Genomic DNA, 18245 nt, shown 5'->3' on the forward strand with positions numbered 1-18245 from the left:
TAATGTCTAGAAGATCATAAGAAATAGATATGACAATAATAATCTTTATTTATATAAAGTGGTATATATTAGTGGTGATTAATGCTGGATATTTGCGGTGCGGTTACATTTTCTGGTGGGCAGCATACACTGACAGTTACTATGTGGCACCATCTCGGGGGATCCTGTCCTTCTTCTGAAGTTCCAAGATTTATATTTCCATTTTGCATTTTTTATCATAGTTTGTTTTTTTTTGCTCAGTTTTTGTACTATGACACATAGAGACTGGAGGGCCGCTCACCCGAGCCCCTCATTATAGGACTCTCCGGACAGTTGACATTATAATTGTACGATTTTTATGGACCACCCAGAGCTCGAATATCCCAAAATTGTTTCCTCGCCAAATCAATTCCCGTCCACATCCTTCTAAATCCTCCTGTAATTACCGCTGCGGACACATGACGCCTATAACGAGGATAGCGAACCTGATCCCCCCAAACACTGCCGTACACCCATGGAGAAGCCGGAGAGGGCTGTATATAGACGGGCAGGGTGCGAATCGCGGAAATCCATCCATATATTAACAAAAGGCGCAGAAAACATGAAGGCGACGTGTCCTGGGAGGAGGCGAGGAGCCATCTGGACGCCATACTTTCCATGCCGTGTGTATCTCCCTGGGGTATAGGATCCATGGGGGGCTGGGGTAGCACACGTGTCTCCGGGGCGGCTGCCGCTGGGGTCTGCGCTTTGTGGACAGTCTTTATTTTAGGGGTTTCTATGGGATCTGTATTTATTTTAAGGGCGAGTACTTTTCGGAGTCTGGTTACTCTCTGTATTGGTGTCTCGCGTCTGTATTTTTTCTGGATTATTGTATAGGGGTCTGACTGATTTTAGGTCTTGTCTGTAATGTATAATTGTTTGGGGCTTTTCTTTGGGGTCTGAATTTATTACTGCTGGTCTGTAGTCTGGATTTATTTTGGGGGAATGATCTGGTCTATGAATGTAGTTGGAGCCTTGTTTGGGGTCTGTATATGTTCTGGGGTCTGGATTTATTCTATAGGGTTAACCCTAACCCTAACCCTGAAGACTGAATTTACTTGGAACTTTTGTTTGGTTTTTTTGGATTTCTTTTGTTTTTCACTTTCACTTATTTTTTTCTTCTCAATAGAGGACTTGAACCTGTGATTGCTGGTAGTATATATTGTAATCCTTGGGTATATGGTTAAATAAATTTCCCCTATGAAGCCCAACCACAGGAGGACCAAGGTGGCAGCGATAGGGACTTTCACCAAGGCCCTCACCTGCCATGGTAGTCCATCGACCCCCAACAATCAAGCCGTGGTGGGACTGAAGGACGCTTGAACGGACATGCCACCAGGATGGCACAACTTAAATGCTGTGGTAACTGATTGAGAGTGGGCCTAAGGGGTTGAACGGCCATGATCGGAGCGACCTCTGATCACTGTTGTTGGCGGCGGATGTTGGCTCCATATATCCACACCTTCTCCAGGACAGGTATATACATCATGGAGTGTGAAGGGGTTAAGGACTGAAGATCCCAACCAACAATCACCTTAAGGGTCTACTCCTGGTGAGAGCCCATCAGCCATGCCAACAAATGACTCTCCCACCATATTTTGCCCACTCTTGCTCCAGATTTTAAGAATGTTAATCCTTCTGTCTTGGATCTCAGTTTGTAGTTGGCCTCTAAACCTCCCAGAGCCCCTCTGCCGGTGGGTGGGATAGATATGGCAGTTCTTAGTGAATCTTGACCCATCAAGGCAGCATCCGGATCAGCAGTCCCCCAATGCCTGGCAGTATGATCCCACCGACTCCTGACGTCCTGGGAAATGGCTTTACGGACCCACTTGGAACCACCAGGGGGGCGTTTTCCACCATTTTATGGGCTTTTGTTCTTAGTCTCTTCATTTAAAGTGTTCTGAATATCCACCACAATTATATCGTAAGATCAGCGATGCCTGACAAGGCGACGTCCCCCCGTGCCGGGCGCCAGGACACCGCACACTGGCTTTTATAGCTTCTCTCTCCTAATCTGGAGCAATTACCGGGGTCTGTATCCTACAGCAGACGCCAACCTTCAGCCGTGCGCGGGCCAGGACGGAAGAGACATGGGCAACTTGGTGTAAAGTCCGGATTGGATCTCATGTCTCACCGACCCTTCAGGACCCCACTGCCCAAATCTGGTAAAAATGTTCCATCATATAGCAAATCTGCATCTTATCTAGAGAAGAGAAAATGGATCCGACGCAAATTCACAGGAATTCAAATTTTCTTGATTAGCTCGAATGAAGTGAAATGTTGACCTCCATTTTTTACATTTCCTCTGTACAGCTCCCCGCCTGGGTCTCTGCACAGCTCTCTGACAGGTCCTCTGTACAGATCCCCACCAGGTCCTCTGTACAGCTCCTCACCTGGTCCTCTGCACAGCTCCCCACCTGGTCCTCTGTACAGCTTTCCGACAGGTCCTCTGTACAGCTCTCTGCCTGGTCTTCTGTGCAGCTCCCCACCTGGTCCTCTGCACAGCTCTCCAGCTGGTCCTCTGTACAGCCCCCGCCTGATCCTCTGTACAGCTCCCCGCCTGATCCTCTGTACAGCTCCCCGCCTGGTCCTCTGTACAGCTCCCCGGCTGGTCCTCTGTACAGCTCCCCGGCTGGTCCTCTGTACAGCTCCCCGGCTGGTCCTCTGTACAGCTCCCCACCTGGTCCTTTATACAGCTCTCCACCTGGTCCTCTGTACAGCTCCCCGCCTGATCCTCTGTACAGCTCCCCGCCTGGTCCTCTGTACAGCTCCCCGCCTGGTCCTCTGTACAGCTCCCAGCCTGGTCCTCTACACAGATCCTCTCCTGGGCCTCTGTACAGCTCCTCGCCTGGGCCTCTGTACAGCTCCTCGCCTGGGCCTCTGTACAGCTCCTCGCCTGGGCCTCTGTACAGCTCCTCACCTGGTGCTCTGTACAGCTCCTCGCCTGGTGCTCTGTACAGCTCCCCGCCTGGTCCTCTGTACAGCTCCCCGCCTGGTCCTCTGTACAGCTCCTCGCCTGATCCTCCGTACAGCTCCTCGCCTGGTCCTCTGTACAGCTCCCCACCTGGTCCTCTACACAGAGCCTTGCCTGGTGCTCTGTACAGCTTGCTGCCTGGGCCTCTGCACAGTTCCTAGCCTGGTCCTCTGTACAGCTCCTCACCTGGTGCTCAGTACAGCTCCCCGCCTGGTCCTCTGTACAGCTCCTCGCCTGGTCCTCTGTACAGCTCCTCACCTGGTCCTCTGTACAGCTCCCCGCCTGGTCCTCTGTACAGCTCCCCAGCCTGGTCCTCTGCACAGTTCCTCACCTGGTCCTCTGTACAGCTCCTCGCCTGGTCCTCTGTACAGCTCCTCGCCTGGTCCTCTGTACAGCTCCTCGCCTGGTCCTCTGTACAGCTCCTTGCCTGGTCCTCTGTACAGCTCCTCGCCTGGTCCTCTGTACAGCTCCTTGCCTGGTCCTCTGTACAGCTCCTCGCCTGGTCTTCTGCACAGCTCCCCAGCCTGGTCCTCTGCACAGTTCCTCACCTGGTCCTCTGTACAGCTCCTCGCCTGGTCCTCTGTACAGCTCCTTGCCTGGTCCTCTGTACAGCTCCTCGCCTGGTCCTCTGTACAGCTCCTTGCCTGGTCCTCTGTACAGCTCCTCTCCTGGTCTTCTGCACAGCTCCCCAGCCTGGTCCTCTGCACAGTTCCTCACCTGGTCCTCTGTACAGCTCCTCGCCTGGTCCTCTGCACAGCTCCTCACCTGGTCCTCTGTACAGCTCCTGGTCTGGTCCTCTGCATAGTTCCCCCCAGTCCTCTGCACAACTCTCCACCTGCTCTCGTCCTCTGCGCAGCCCCCTGCCTAGTTCTCTAAGCAACTCCTTGCCCCATCATCTCCTCAGCTAGCTCCCTCCAGTCTGGCCGTTTGCCTCTGGGTCTCAGAAGGTAAGGTGAGGCATGTTGTGACCTTGGAGGTGAGCTGTGCAGAGGACTGTGTCTATGAAAAGGGCTGGGAGCTGCCTGGAGCACTGTTTGGAGAGCTCAGAGGAGGGCTGTGTGAAGAGCTGCGTGGAGGACTGGGCGGGGAGCTATGCAGAGCATTGGTCAGAGAGTTGCCTAAAAGATTGGGGGGGAGCTGTGCAGAGGACTGGACAGGGGAGGAGCCACAAAGAGGGGAAGGAGACAGCAGGGGCCACTGAAAAGGGGAGGAGTCAGCAGGGGACACATAGAGGGAGAGAAGACAGCAGGAGCCACAGAGAGGGATTGAGACAGCAGGGGCCACAGAGAGGGGGAGGAGAAAGAGGCCACAGAGAGGGGGAGGAGACAGCAGGGGCCACAGAGAGGGGGAGGAGACAGCAGGGGCCACAGAGAGGGGGAGGAGACAGCAGGGGCCATGCATGTCAGGGCGGCGGTCACTATCTGATCATAGGTCCAAAGCCTTCAAACCACGGCTGCTGCCACAGCAAAACCAGGAAAGGGTGAGGAGCACACATGGACTCCAGTGTAAGAGAAAAGGAGGCAGAATGATGATCACACAGAGCACAGAGCAGAGCTGTGTCCCGAGGCAGAAATGTCTGTGAGGAATGGCTGGTGAAATGCGCTGCATGTGTGGAAGGTCAGGGGCCAGTCGGTGACTCGGGGCGGGCGGTGGCTCAGAGGCTGGGCAATGACTCAGGGGCCAGTCGGTAACTCGGGGGCCGGGCGGTGACTCAGGGGCGGGCGGTGACTCGGGGGCAGGCAGTGACTCAGGGGCCGGGCGGTGACTCGGGGGCCGGGCGGTGACTCGGGCGGGTGGTGACTCAGAGGCTCGGCAGTGACTCAGGGGCCGGGCGGTGACTCGAGCGGGTGGTGACTCGGAGACTGGGTGGTGACAGAGGCTGGGCGGTGACTCGGGCGATGGGCAGTGACTCGGGGGCTGGGCGGTGACTCGGGCGGGCGGTGACTCGGGTGGGCGGTGACTCGGGGACTGGGTGGTGACAGAGGCTGGGCGGTGACTCAGGGGCCGGCCGGTGACTCAGGCGACAGGCGGTGACTCAGGAGCCGGGCTGTGACAGAGGTTGGGCGGTGACTCAGGGGCCGGGCGGTGACTCGGGGGCCGGGCGGTGACTCGGGGGCTGGGCAGTGACTCAGGCGACGGGCGGTGACTCTGGGGCCGGGTGGTGACAGAGGCTGGGCGGTGACTCAAGGGCCGGGCGGTGACTCAGGGGTGGGTGGAGACTCGGGGGTCAGGCGGTGACAGAGGCTGGGCAGTGACTCAGGGGCCGGGCGGTGACTCGGGGGCTGGGCGGTGACAGAGTCTGAGTGGTGACTTGGGGGTCGGGCGGTGACTCGGGGGCTGGGCGGTGACAGAGGCTGGGCAGTGACTGAGGGGCCGGGCGGTGACTCGGGGTCCAGGCGGTGACTCGGGGGCCAGGCGGTGACTCAGGGGTGGGCGGAGACTCGGGGGCTGGGCGGTGACAGAGGCCGGGCGGTGACTCGGGGGCTGGGCAGTGACAGAGGCTAGGCGGTGACTCAGGGTTCGAGCGATGACTCGGGGTCCGAGCGGTGACTCGGGGGCCGGGCGGTGACTCAGGGGTTGGGCGGTGACTCGGGGGCCGGGCGGTGATTCGGGGGCCGGGCGGTGACTCAGGGGTCGGGCGCTGTGCGGAGATATACCTCAGTGATTTACATGTTGTGACCCTCAGGGGCCGTCGCTTGGCCAAGACTCTGCACGCTCGTCAGCTCCATTACTCACCATCTGTATCACATAAAAATACGAGGACGAATCTGCCCCAATTACAGCAAAACAGAACATCTTATACCGCAAGCGTGACACGTTATATACTGCGCAAATAGTAGAAAACGGCCCTGACTCCGCCATCCGTGGGCCGCTGCTGCATATAGCGCTAGTAGCACAGTCAGCCATACTGTAACTGGCGGCTTACATTGGAGATCATCGCCTAGATACAATTGTAACAAACCCTCAGCTCCGAGAAAGTGTCACAGCAATAATCTGAATATTCTCATTCACTGACATCAAGCAGAGATATAGAAAATTGTGAAACACAAAATCTGCTACAGAGAAGCAAAACTTTTCTTATATTTATTATCATCCTGCTCTTGCACTGAAAAAAGCTGAGCTGCAGTGGAAAGCATGGAGGACGGACAGAGTAGCAGACTGAGCCACTGAAAATAGCTGAGGTGGATCTCAGACCACTGCTGACTCCAATGGACATTGCACATAATGCGGGTCTAATACATCAGACGAGCTGTAAACGTCGCCACTTCTACTCAGTTCTGCTATATATCAGCACCACTGTCAAACGTAATTCTGCACATCCACAGCTCTGCTACATCTGACAAATGTAAACTCTCTATATGGCTTTTATTTCTCTGACAACTTTGCTACAGCAGCACAATCAGCTCTACTACATCTACATATCCAGCTCTGCTCCATCTAACAAACTCAGCTGTGATACATCTACATATTCAGCCCTGCTCCGTCTAACAAACCCAGCTCTACTACCTCTACATATTCAGCCCTGCTCCGTCTAACAAACCCAGCTCTACTACCTCTACATATTCAGCTCTGCTCCATCTAACAAACCCAGCTCTACTACCTCTACATATTCAGCCCTGCTCCATCTAACAAACCCAGCTCTACTACCTCTACATATTCAGCCCTGCTCCATCTAACAAACCCAGCTCTACTACCTCTACATATTCAGCTCTGCTCCATCTAACAAACCCAGCTCTACTACATCTACATATTCAGCCCTGCTACATCTGACAAACCCAGCTCTACTACATCTACATATTCAGCTCTGCTCCATCTAACAAACCCAGCTCTACTACCTCTACATATTCAGCTCTGATCCATCTGACAAACTCAGCTGTGATACATCTACATATTCAGCCCTGCTCCATCTAACAAACCCCGCTATACTACATCTACATATTCAGCTCTGCTCCATCTAACAAACCAAGCTCTACTACCTCTACATATTCAGCCCTGCTACATCTGACAAACCCAGCTCTGCTCCATCTGACTATCCTGGCTCTTTACAATCCGGCAAGCCTCCACCTCTCTGCTCCTAACACATTCATCTCTGCTGTATCCGATAGCGGTGACCTTTCTACACCTGCCTGAGCTCTTGTTTATTTGTCAGTCTCAGCTCTGCTACATCTGTATGTGTTTAGTCAGTTTCCCGCTGACTGGCTGCAGGGGTTAAGGCAGTCTCAGTAAATCACATAACACTTTGGGGTTTATGCGGTGCTGGCGCTGCGCCCGGCTACATTACAGATTCCTGGCTGGATGCGGCTCCTCTTCTTTCTGCACTTGATTTTCATAGAACTGCGGACAGGAATCGTGTTCCCGGCGATTGGCTGCAGCCATTACCTGAAGAACACCGGGGCAGAAGCTAAGGGCCCCAAACTACATGAGGGCCCCTAGTATGAGACCCTGAGAACAGTCCAAATCTACACCAAGAGATGAAAAGTTAACACCACCTCGTAATGGAAAATCTACCATTTCTCACCTCTAGACCACCAGGGGATATAAAATTATCCTGTCAGTGCACTGGACCCCAGGAAATGTAAAATTAGTGGGGGTGTACAGGCTTATCCTAAGATTCAGTGTAGTGTGGCATGTGTGCTGAGAAGGATTGCTGTTGTCTGTAGCCATATATTTTTTGAAGATGCCCAGGCAGTGAGCCACTAAGTAGCAGGACTCAGGAGTGAAGGTTTCTGAGCATAAAGAGGTAACACACTGAGCTGCTGTGTGAGATGCTGAGTCAGGGGCAATGTGGAGTTGGGAAAGGATTAGATATTTCAGAGATGGTCATAGAGGCTTATCTCTGGATTAGCCCATCAGAGACAGCTGAAGACAAGTGTGAGGGTCTGTGTGTGAGTGAGGGTCTGTGAAAAGTTAAGCGAGTGAGTTTGGCACAAGGGTATGCAAGCTGCCAAGAGAGATGACAGCGAGAAGGGGATGTGACCGGCGTGGTGGACGTTTGCTGTGCTGCACAGAGATGAAGATATAGAGATTGTGTCTATGGGAAGGAAGTGCGGCTGAGGTGTTTGCCATCAGCCTGTCACAAGTACAAAGTGTTGCCTCGTTGATATATATTAACTATAAACCAATTATCTCCCTTTTTTTTCAAGCCTATTACCTCTTAAAGAGACGCGGGACCCCGGGGTCTCAGCGTCGCTGCACAAAATTTTCCGTTTTTCGCACTAATCCTGGTGAGATTGTGTAGTGAGCTGGCCGGCTGTGGCTGTTCTGTTATCATTGACATAGAATCTGTGACAGACACTGCCCCCGTGTGGCCAGAAGTTATACCTATGCCGAATGTGATTACAGAGAAACAAACTGTATTGGCTAAACTCCCCCCTGTTATGTCATGTGACCAGGAAGGAGAGGGAGAAGAAGAAGAGCCCGGGAAACCAGTCGGTGCAGAGAGAGGTCTGTGTGTGCTGGCGTCCTCCTGTAGATGCGATATAGAGGATTGCCTGGATGACCCCTCTCTCTTGGAAGCTGACATCCAGATTGTTCCCCAGCTCCCACACTGCGGAGCACTCAGCGGTGACATCTTCACAGATCCTGGAGCCCATGAACTGTAAGCGGGTCCTCTGTTGAGAGGCCGAACATTCCACCCTTACCTGCTGAACCCCAAAGATTACAGTCTGGACCTGAGAGACAGAGTTTTGTTTACTCCCTGTTGTTTTCTCCTCGGCTGGAGCGTCTCCCTGCAGTGACAGACAGGCCTGCGACGTGGGAAGATAACCTCCTGGAGCAAAGGAACTGGTAACGTGTGGATAGGGACAGTGAGGGATAGTTTGTTATTACACGTTATTTCTGTGAATAGGCATATTTTGTACTGTCTGTTATTGTGTTCCGCTGTGTTAATGAAAATGTATAACAGTAAAGATACGTTTGTTAAAATGGAATCTGAGTGTGGAAGTTTTGCTGGGCCAGATCATGGATATGCATGGGCAACCTTACCCTCACTCACTTCATCTGGCGTAGTCGGCAGGATCTGTGCCCAGCAAGATTCCCACCCAGGCCCAGTATACAGTCAGAAACCGCCGCCGGTGTCCATTGTAAACCAGGTCAGGAAGTTTGGCGGGCGAAACTACCCCGTACCAGAGTGGGCGGAACAAGTGCGGATACTGGGAGAAATGTATAATATTGACCCTAAGACCTTGGCAGAAATGGCGGTACTGACGCTAGAGGGGGAGGCATGGACGACAGTCAGACTGGAGACGGTCAGGGGGCAGCGTGTGTTGGAGGATTTGGTGCGGGTGCTGGAAAAGACCTATGGACCTACTACGTACCAGGGAACACTGCGATACCTGTTCTTCAGACGGACACAGCTTGAATGGGAGGACATTCCCCAATATGCAAATGCCCTTCAGGTACTCCTTGAACAAGTCTGTGCAAGAGGGGAACAACTGGCTACTATAGCTCCTCGTGACCTGGTACTGAGAGACCAATTCGTTATAGGGCTGAGAGACCAGTATCTTAACCGTACGCTACAGGACTTGATTCGGATGACGCCGACTCTCACCTTCGCTGAAGTCAAGCAGGAAGCCATAGAACGTTCTAGGGGACCCATCATGGATGTGGGGACTCAAAGCGCTGCGTGCAGATCCATATTAGACAGTAAACAGCCCAACAGTGACACCGAGGAGCTGAAACAGATGGTAGCAGATTTACAGCAACAGGTGTCACAGTTAACACTAGAACGACAGAGAGACCAGCGGATACGACCTAGCCGTCCCACGGGACCGTGTTGGTCATGTGGTGACCCTCGCCACAGGGCGAATCGTTGTCCTCAACGAACAAACCATCAGTTACCACGACGAACAGAATATCAGCTACATCCACAAGCAGAGCCACCACACCAGGTCTCACCACAATGGCCGCCGTTAAACTAGACACCCCTGCAGCTGAGGTTCGAGCAGCAGGGGGGGACAGAGAATGGGGTGTAGAAAAACAGAACCAGCAACGGAGTACTCTGGCCTCGAGTAGTCCTATACTTGAAGTTATTCTGGAGGGAGTTGCGGTGCAAGGATTGATGGACACTGGGTCGCAAGTGACCACGATCTCTGAACAGTTTTATGAAAAGTACCTCAAACCAAGAACTGCTTGTGATCCAGATACCACCATTAAGATAATTGCGGCTAATAACCTATCCATTCCAGTAATCGGAGTCGCCTGGATGGATACGAAGGCCTGTGGACAAGACCTAGGGAAACGAGGAATCGTCATTGTCAAGGAAGGCTTCGGCTCCGAGACCCCAGTAATAATTGGAATGAATATCTTGAAAGACCTGGACCTTATGCTGTTGACAAGAAAAGGGCCCAAGTACTCGCAGAAAGTTACCAAACATAAACCGACTCGTCTGGCGTTCCAGCGCGTAATCCGGACCGTTGGACTTCAACAGATGGCAAAGGAACAACTACCCCTAGCAGCCATTAAAGTGCCCCGCTGTACCCGGATTACTTTGCCCGCTGAAAAAGAGACAGTCATTTCCCTGCCTCTTAACACCAACCGACAACTTGAAGGAGTTGAAGTGTTAATCGAGCCGAGGGCTCCAAGTGGGAGTAAGCTAAACCCACTAGTCGCCCGCACCCTAGCCGTCGTGAGGAACGGAAGAGTCCCTGTCAGGCTAAACAACACCGCAGACGTAGGTGTAGCTCTTGAGGCTGGCAGGCAACTTGCCAGAGTATATGCTCTACCCACAGAAGTGAACCCCATGGGACCCTTACAATTCACCCCGTCTACAGAAGATGGCTGGACGGTAACTGTCTCAGCCATAAATGCTCAAGCAGATGATGAAGACATTGGGCGAAAACTACTGGAAAAAGTGCAACTGGACCCGTCCCAGTACACCAAACAGGAAGTGTCTCAAGTGGAGAAACTACTGCGAGAACACCAAGACTCCTTTGCAAAGCATGACACCGACTTCGGGTACACCACCAGTATCCAACACGAGATTCCCACGGGCGATGCTGCCCCTATTCGCGAGAGGTACCGACAAATACCATCTCAACAATACCAGGAGGTGAAAAGCCTCTTAGAATCTATGCTACACGCCGGAGTGGTGCGGGAAAGCCAGAGCCCATGGGCTGCACCCGTGGTGATAGTCAAAAAGAAAGATGGATCCCTGAGATTTTGCGTAGACTACCGTCGGTTGAACGCTTGCACGATCCGGGACTCCTATCCACTCCCCCGGATCGAAGAGTCACTGACCGCCCTGAAAAAGGCCAAATACTTTTCGTCTCTAGACTTGGCCAGTGGATATTGGCAGGTCCCCATGAGTGAGAAGGACAGAGAAAAGACCGCCTTCATCCTTCCCATGGGCCTGTACGAGTTTGACCGGATGCCATTCGGCTTGAATAACGCACCAGGGACCTTTCAGAGACTGATGGAACGCTGTCTGGGAGATTTCAACTTCGAATTCATGCTGATATACCTTGATGACATCTTGGTATACTCCGCCACCTTCGAGGATCATCTTCACAAGCTTGGCAAAGTGTTCCAGCGCTTGAAGAAACACGGCCTGAAGTTGAAGCCCAGCAAGTGCCGTCTATTCCAGCAGGAGATCGATTACCTGGGACACCGGATCTCGGCCGAAGGTGTCCAACCCTCTCCAGAGAAGATAGCAGCTGTCCAAGCATGGCCACAGCCAACTACCATCAAAGAAGTCCAGGCTTTCCTGGGGCTAGCGGGCTATTACCGCCGATTTGTCAAGGACTTTGCCCGGCTTGCAGAACCACTGCATGAGACCCTCCGAGGGACCGCGAACAGTCCCAGAAGACGACGCATCAGCTGGGGGCCCGACCAAGAAAAATCCTTCCGGGCGCTTCAAGCTGCTCTGACATCACCCCCTATTCTGGCATTTGCAGACTACACCTTGCCGTTCCAGTTATACACCGACGCCAGCCTTCAAGGTCTCGGGGCGGTCCTCTCCCAAGTCCAAGATAACAAGGAACGCGTAATAGCCTATGCCAGTAGATCCCTCCATGACACCGAAAAGAACCCCGTCAACTACAGCTCTTTCCGCCTGGAACTCCTGGCCCTGACCTGGGCTATGACAGAGAAATTTGCTGGCTACCTGACAGGGGCGGAGGTGCTGGTCGTGAATGACAACAATCCTCTTGCCCACCTAGAAAATGCCAAACTAGGGGCAATGGAACAGCGCTGGATGGCAAGGCTCTCTAGATTCCAATACAAAATTAAATACAGAGCGGGGACGGAGAATCAGAATGCTGACAGCCTTTCCAGAGTGACATCATCCCCGCCGGTAGGGGACCGGGATGAAGAGTTGGAGGAAGATGAACTGCCCGACTTTGCCCGGCTAGCTAAACAAATAGAAGATAGCCGCCAGTATGCTGTAGGTGGGATCGAAGCCGTAGTGGGGTCCCCCCTGTCCCAACAAGAATGGGCCAAGCTTCAAGATCGAGACCCTGAACACGTCTTACTGAAACAGTACGTGAAGACACAAGAGAAACCACCCTCCGAAGTAAGAGCCCGACTATCAACCAGGGCCTCTGCCCTACTTGCCCAATGGGATCGGCTGATCGTGAAGGATGGAGTCTTGTATCGCAGGGCCCTTTTATCCCATATGCTGGAAGAATGTTTGCAGATTGTCGTCCCGGTGCAGCTAGCCCATGAGATGGTGGCTGAAGCCCACAGAAGGAACGGCCACTTCGGCATAGACAAGACCCGCCGGTGGACCCAGCAATTCATTTTTGCCCAGGACTCCGTAAGCTGGTTGAAAACGTCTGCCTAAGGTGTCGTACATGTGAACTCCACAAGTCTACTGAGCAGCGTGCACCCGTCCAGACTATTAGCACATCCAGGCCCATCGAGTTGTTGATGGTGGACTATCTGTTGATCGGAATGGCAAATAGTGGCTACCAGTACTGTCTGGTGATGGTGGACCACTTCACGAAATTCGCCATCGCTGTTGCTACCAAAGATCAGACTGCCGAATCAGCTGCACAGGCCATCTGTCAACACTTCGTTCGGGTCTACGGGTGTCCAGAGCGGCTGCACTCTGATCAGGGGGCGTGTTTCGAAGGGCGAGTCATTGAAGAACTTCAGCAGATGTATGGAATCAAGAAGTCCAGGACCACCCCGTATCATCCACAAGGGAATGGCGCGTGTGAACGTTTCAACCGGACCCTCTTACAACTGATCCGAACCTTAGCAGAAGACAAAAAGCCCGACTGGCCTCGATTCCTCCCAGAACTGCTGTGGGCCTATAACAATCAAGTCCATTCTGTCACCGGATACACGCCTTACACCCTCCTTTTTGGCCGCCCTGGCAAAGGCATCCATGAGCTACACCTGTCTAACTCTGATGAAGACACCTGTGGTACCTATCCTTCCTGGCTACAAGCACACCGTCAAAGGATGGAAACTGTCTACCGGCTGGTGGAACAGCAGATCCAGGACCAGGTCCACGCTGATCCACTTCCAGTACAAGAAGACCTACTGAGTGTGGGTCAACTAGTCCTAGTTCGTATAAAGAAACCACAAGGAAAACTCCGGCCCAAGTGGGAGACCGAAGTCTATCGAATAATTGGACACCCGTACCCTGGTGGCCCCGTCTACCAAGTACAAGGCGAAGACAGCGGCAGCCTCCGCACCCTGCACCATAACATGTTGCGCCCCTGTCGTTCTCAGCCTGACTCCCCTCCTATAATGCCTAGAGAGACGGATGTCACTAATACTGTGGGAGACACCGATACCGGGGATGTAGAGGGCGAAGACATTCCTACCCCTGCTCGCCTGACTGACGCGTCTGAACCCCTTACCTCCTCGACTGATTTACCGACTGGGGCGGAGAGTGGAGTGACTGATCGGGGAGAGAGACTAGCACCCGTTAGGCAGACCGCGAGGACCACCGCAGGAGTGCCCCCGGGACAGTCCTACAGAGACCAATATGTGTGGCCCTTTTCACAGCCGGGTCCTACAACCTCCACAGCCATCGCCGCCCTGGAGTCAGTCGTTGACAGGGACTGCCAACCTTCAAGTGGGGGGGCGTGTAGTGAGCTGGCCGGCTGTGGCTGTTCCGTTATCATTGACATAGAATCTGTGACAGACACTGCCCCCGTGTGGCCAGAAGTTATACCTATGCCGAATGTGATTACAGAGAAACAAACTGTATTGGCTAAACTCCCCCCTGTTATGTCATGTGACCAGGAAGGGGAGGGAGAAGAAGAAGAGCCCGGGAAACCAGTCGGTGCAGAGAGAGGTCTGTGTGTGCTGGCGTCCTCCAGTTGATGCGATATAGAAGATTGCCTGGATGACCCCTCTCTCTTGGAAGCTGACATCCAGATTGTTCCCAGCTCCCACACTGCGGAGCACTCAGCGGTGACATCTTCACAGATCCTGGAGCCCATGAACTGTAAGCGGGCCCTCTGTTGAGAGGCCGAACATTCCACCCTGACCTGCTGAACCCCAAGGACTACAGTCTGGACCTGAGAGACAGAGTTTTGTTTACTCCCTGTTGTTTTCTCCTCGGCTGGAGCGTCTCCCTGCAGTGACAGACAGGCCTGCGACGTGGGAAGATAACCTCCTGGAGCAAAGGAACTGGTAACGTGTGGATAGGGACAGTGAGGGAAAGTTTGTTTCTGTGAATAGGCATATTTTGTACTGTCTATTATTGTGTTCCGCTGTGTTAATGAAAATGTATAACAGTAAAGATACGTTTGTTAAGATGGAATCTGAGTGTGGAAGTTTTGCTGGGCCAGATCATGGATATGCATGGGCGGCCTTGCCCTCGGACACTTCAATTGTGTCTGTGGGAAGGAGGTGCGGCTGAGGTGTTTGCCATCAGACTGTCACAATTACAAAGTGTTTCCTCATTGACATAAATTAACTATAAACCAACTATCTCCCTTTTTTTCAAGCCTATTACCTCTTAAAGAGACTTTGTAAAATGAAGATAAACTCTTGCTGGTGACCGTCTGCATTCATTTCAAATCAGGGCCACTGTATCCATACTATTTAGATAGACAGTCCACCAAGCGCAGCCCCCTAGATACTGGGAAACTACCGATTTCAGTCACCAGACCACAGGGAATGTGAAATTAACCAGTCACTCCTCTAGAACACCAGGGAATTTATAATTAACCATGTATAGTCAATCAAGTTTAATATACTATTAAAAAGTTCAGTCGTCCTGACTACCACTGGATGTAAAATTAACCTTTTGCAGCCCAAAACCACCAAAAATTTTAAAATTATGTGAAAATTTTAATTTTCATAGAAGGGGCCCTTATTTACTTGCTACTGACCTGGGATGTGATAAAAATGCTTTTTCTGTAAAGAATCCCCACCAACCATTGTGACTTCCTCCAACCACCACTAGAGGGAGTGTACTCAATGCAGCGATGTTATGGAGTTCAGTGTTTTCATCTGTATATGTTGAGCTCCCCCTGGTGGTGACTGTGGGAGGCAGAATTTTTTTTTTCATTTGGCAGATGTTTGAAGGGCCTTTTACAGCTGAGATGTTCTTTTAGACGCTGCCAATATGATGAGGTTTTGTTTCCAACTTTCCTTAACTTTCAGATCCATTTCTAGGTTTTAATGACTTTTTCTTGCCCACGTTTGTTCCTTGACGTGTCCTTAAATTATAGAGCCGAATTAGTGTCGAAAAACAAATCACATTATCCCGGCCTTGTGAGTGCATGGTTATTTAAGAAAAGACAATCACAGGCTATAAAAGCAGAATAAACACACTAACTACAGCCAAACCCCAGACAGATCCAGATGACACAGGAGTAGCGTGACTTCCAAAATGTTTCAAGAGACAATCAATTTAAAAAAAAATGTAAAAATCTTTAAAAAAAGGGCAAGATGGCCACGGACTTCCTTTATTATTAGTTGTGATGCCTGTAGAGAGGAGAAATCTAAATTGCATAAGTACCGCCCATGAGGAGTAGAAATGTGACTACACTTTGAGGGTTTCCTCTTTTTTGTTTGCTACCTATTGGGAAATTTTACAGATATGTTAGTACCACCCATGAGGAGTAGAGATGGGATCAAACTATGCTGAGAGATTCCCCATTTTTATTTGCTGCTTATTCAGAGATGTACCAAGTATGTTAGTACTGCCCATGAGGAGTAGAAATCTGAGAAAACACTGCTAAAAGATTGGGAGATGTACCAAGTGTGTTAGTACAGCCCATGAGGAGTAGAAATTTGAGAAAACAATGCTAAGGGATTGTGAGATGTACCAAGTGTGTTAGTACCGCCCATGAGGAGTAAAAATGTGAGAAAACACTGCTAAGGGATTGTGAGATGTACCAAGTATGTTAGTACAGCCCATGAGGAGTAGAAATTTGAGAAAACAATGCTAAGGGATTGTGAGATGTACCAAGTGTGTTAGTACCGCCCATGAGGAGTAGAAATGTGAGAAAACACTGCTAAGGGATTGTGAGATGTACCAAGTGTGTTAGTACCTCCCATGAGGAGTAGAAATGTGAGAAAACACTGCTAAGGGATTGTGAGATGTACCAAGTGTGTTAGTACCGCCCATAAGGAGTAGAAATGTGAGAAAACAATGCTAAAGTATTGTGAGATGCACCAAGTATGTTAGTACCGCCCATGAGGAGTAGAAATGTGAGAAAACAATGCTGAGATTGTGAGATGTACCAAGTGTGTTAGTACCGCCCATGAGGAGTAGAAATGTGAGAAAACAATGCTAAAGGATTGTGAGATGTAACAAGTGTGTTAGTACAGCCCATGAGGAGTAGAAATGTGAGAAAACAATGCTAAAGGATTGGGAGATGTACCAAGTGTGTTAGTACTGCCCATGAGGAAGAAAATTCTAGTAAAACTAATATTAGGGTCCATATCAGCTTTATGTCAACTGCATGTATGTGCTCAGTAGTTTGTTGTGTTCAAAGATGTAACCAGATGTAAAAGGGTCTCCTTTTAGTGGAGTTTCATAAATCCAACTTTCGTCTCATGTAGGACAAAACATTGATATGAATCTTAAGCTTCTTGTGCTGTATATTGTTGCAAATTAAATAGCCTGTAAAAAGGAGGAGTCAAAATCAAGTCATCTCCACCCATGAGAAAAAGGGATACGATCAACCCAAACTCGCGGCATGGTGGTGACCTATTCCTCCTCAGCCACATTATCATTATTAGTATAATGATCTTTATTAAAGAGTTATTCCCCCCAAAAAAGTTATCTCCTGTCTATATAATATGCGCAGTAATGTCACAGCATAGGCATTACCCACCCAGTGATATGATGTCATAATATAGGCATAATCCACACAGTGATGTCACATAACAGAAATAACGTAGACAGCGATGTACCAGTACAGGGATAATACACACAGTGATGTCACAGTACAGAGATAATACACACAGTGACATCACAGTACAGGGATAATACACACAGTGATGTCACAGTACAGGGATAATACACACAGTGATGTCACAGTACAGAGATAATACACACAGTGATGTCACAGTACAGGGATAATACACACAGTGATGTCACAGTACAGGGATAATACACACAGTGATGTCACAGTACAGGGATAATACACACAGTGATGTCACAGTACAGGGATAATACACACAGTAATGTCACAGTACAGAGATAATACACACAGTGATGTCACAGTACAGGGATAATACACACAGTGATGTCACAGTACAGAGATAATGTACACAGTGATGTCACAGTACAGGGATAATACACACAGTGATGTCACAGTACAGGGATAATACACACAGTGATGTCACAGTACAGGGATAATACACACAGTGATGTCACAGTACAGGAATAATACACACAGTGATGTCACAGTACAGGGATAATACACAGTGATGTCACAGTACAGGAATAATACACACAGTGATGTCACAGTACAGGGATAATACACAGTGATGTCACAGTATAGGGATAATGCACACAGTGATGCCACAGTATAAGGATTTCTGCTGTGCCGGCCAGCCTGGTAGTTTTGCCCATGGCTTCCTTGATAGCCTACGTGTTGATCACTAGCCCCTGGACCTAGGCACTGTAATGGTAATTAGAAGAATCCCTGTCACCCTAAGACACACAAGTAGCCAACCTGAAGCCCAGGACCGGCATTGGGGTCTTGGTTCATTGACGGGATCCTCGTTCAGCTGAGATCAGGCTTTTTTTCATTCTCTTACAGCCATGTTAGATCTGACCCCCGACCACCTGACATTAGGCGATTCCCCCTATGTTGCCCTGCAGGACCTA

At 50.7% G+C, this 18245-nt stretch overlaps 1 protein-coding gene across 1 annotated transcript in view; it reads left to right on the forward strand.

The window, feature by feature from the left end:
• The window catches only part of SCARA5 (scavenger receptor class A member 5), a 323038-nt gene that overhangs the window by 143947 nt on the left and 160846 nt on the right, over nucleotides 1-18245 (forward strand). The window lies entirely within an intron of this gene.

This window comes from Ranitomeya variabilis, chromosome 2 (genome assembly GCF_051348905.1).
Source record: "Ranitomeya variabilis isolate aRanVar5 chromosome 2, aRanVar5.hap1, whole genome shotgun sequence".
Lineage (NCBI taxonomy): Eukaryota > Metazoa > Chordata > Amphibia > Anura > Dendrobatidae > Ranitomeya > Ranitomeya variabilis.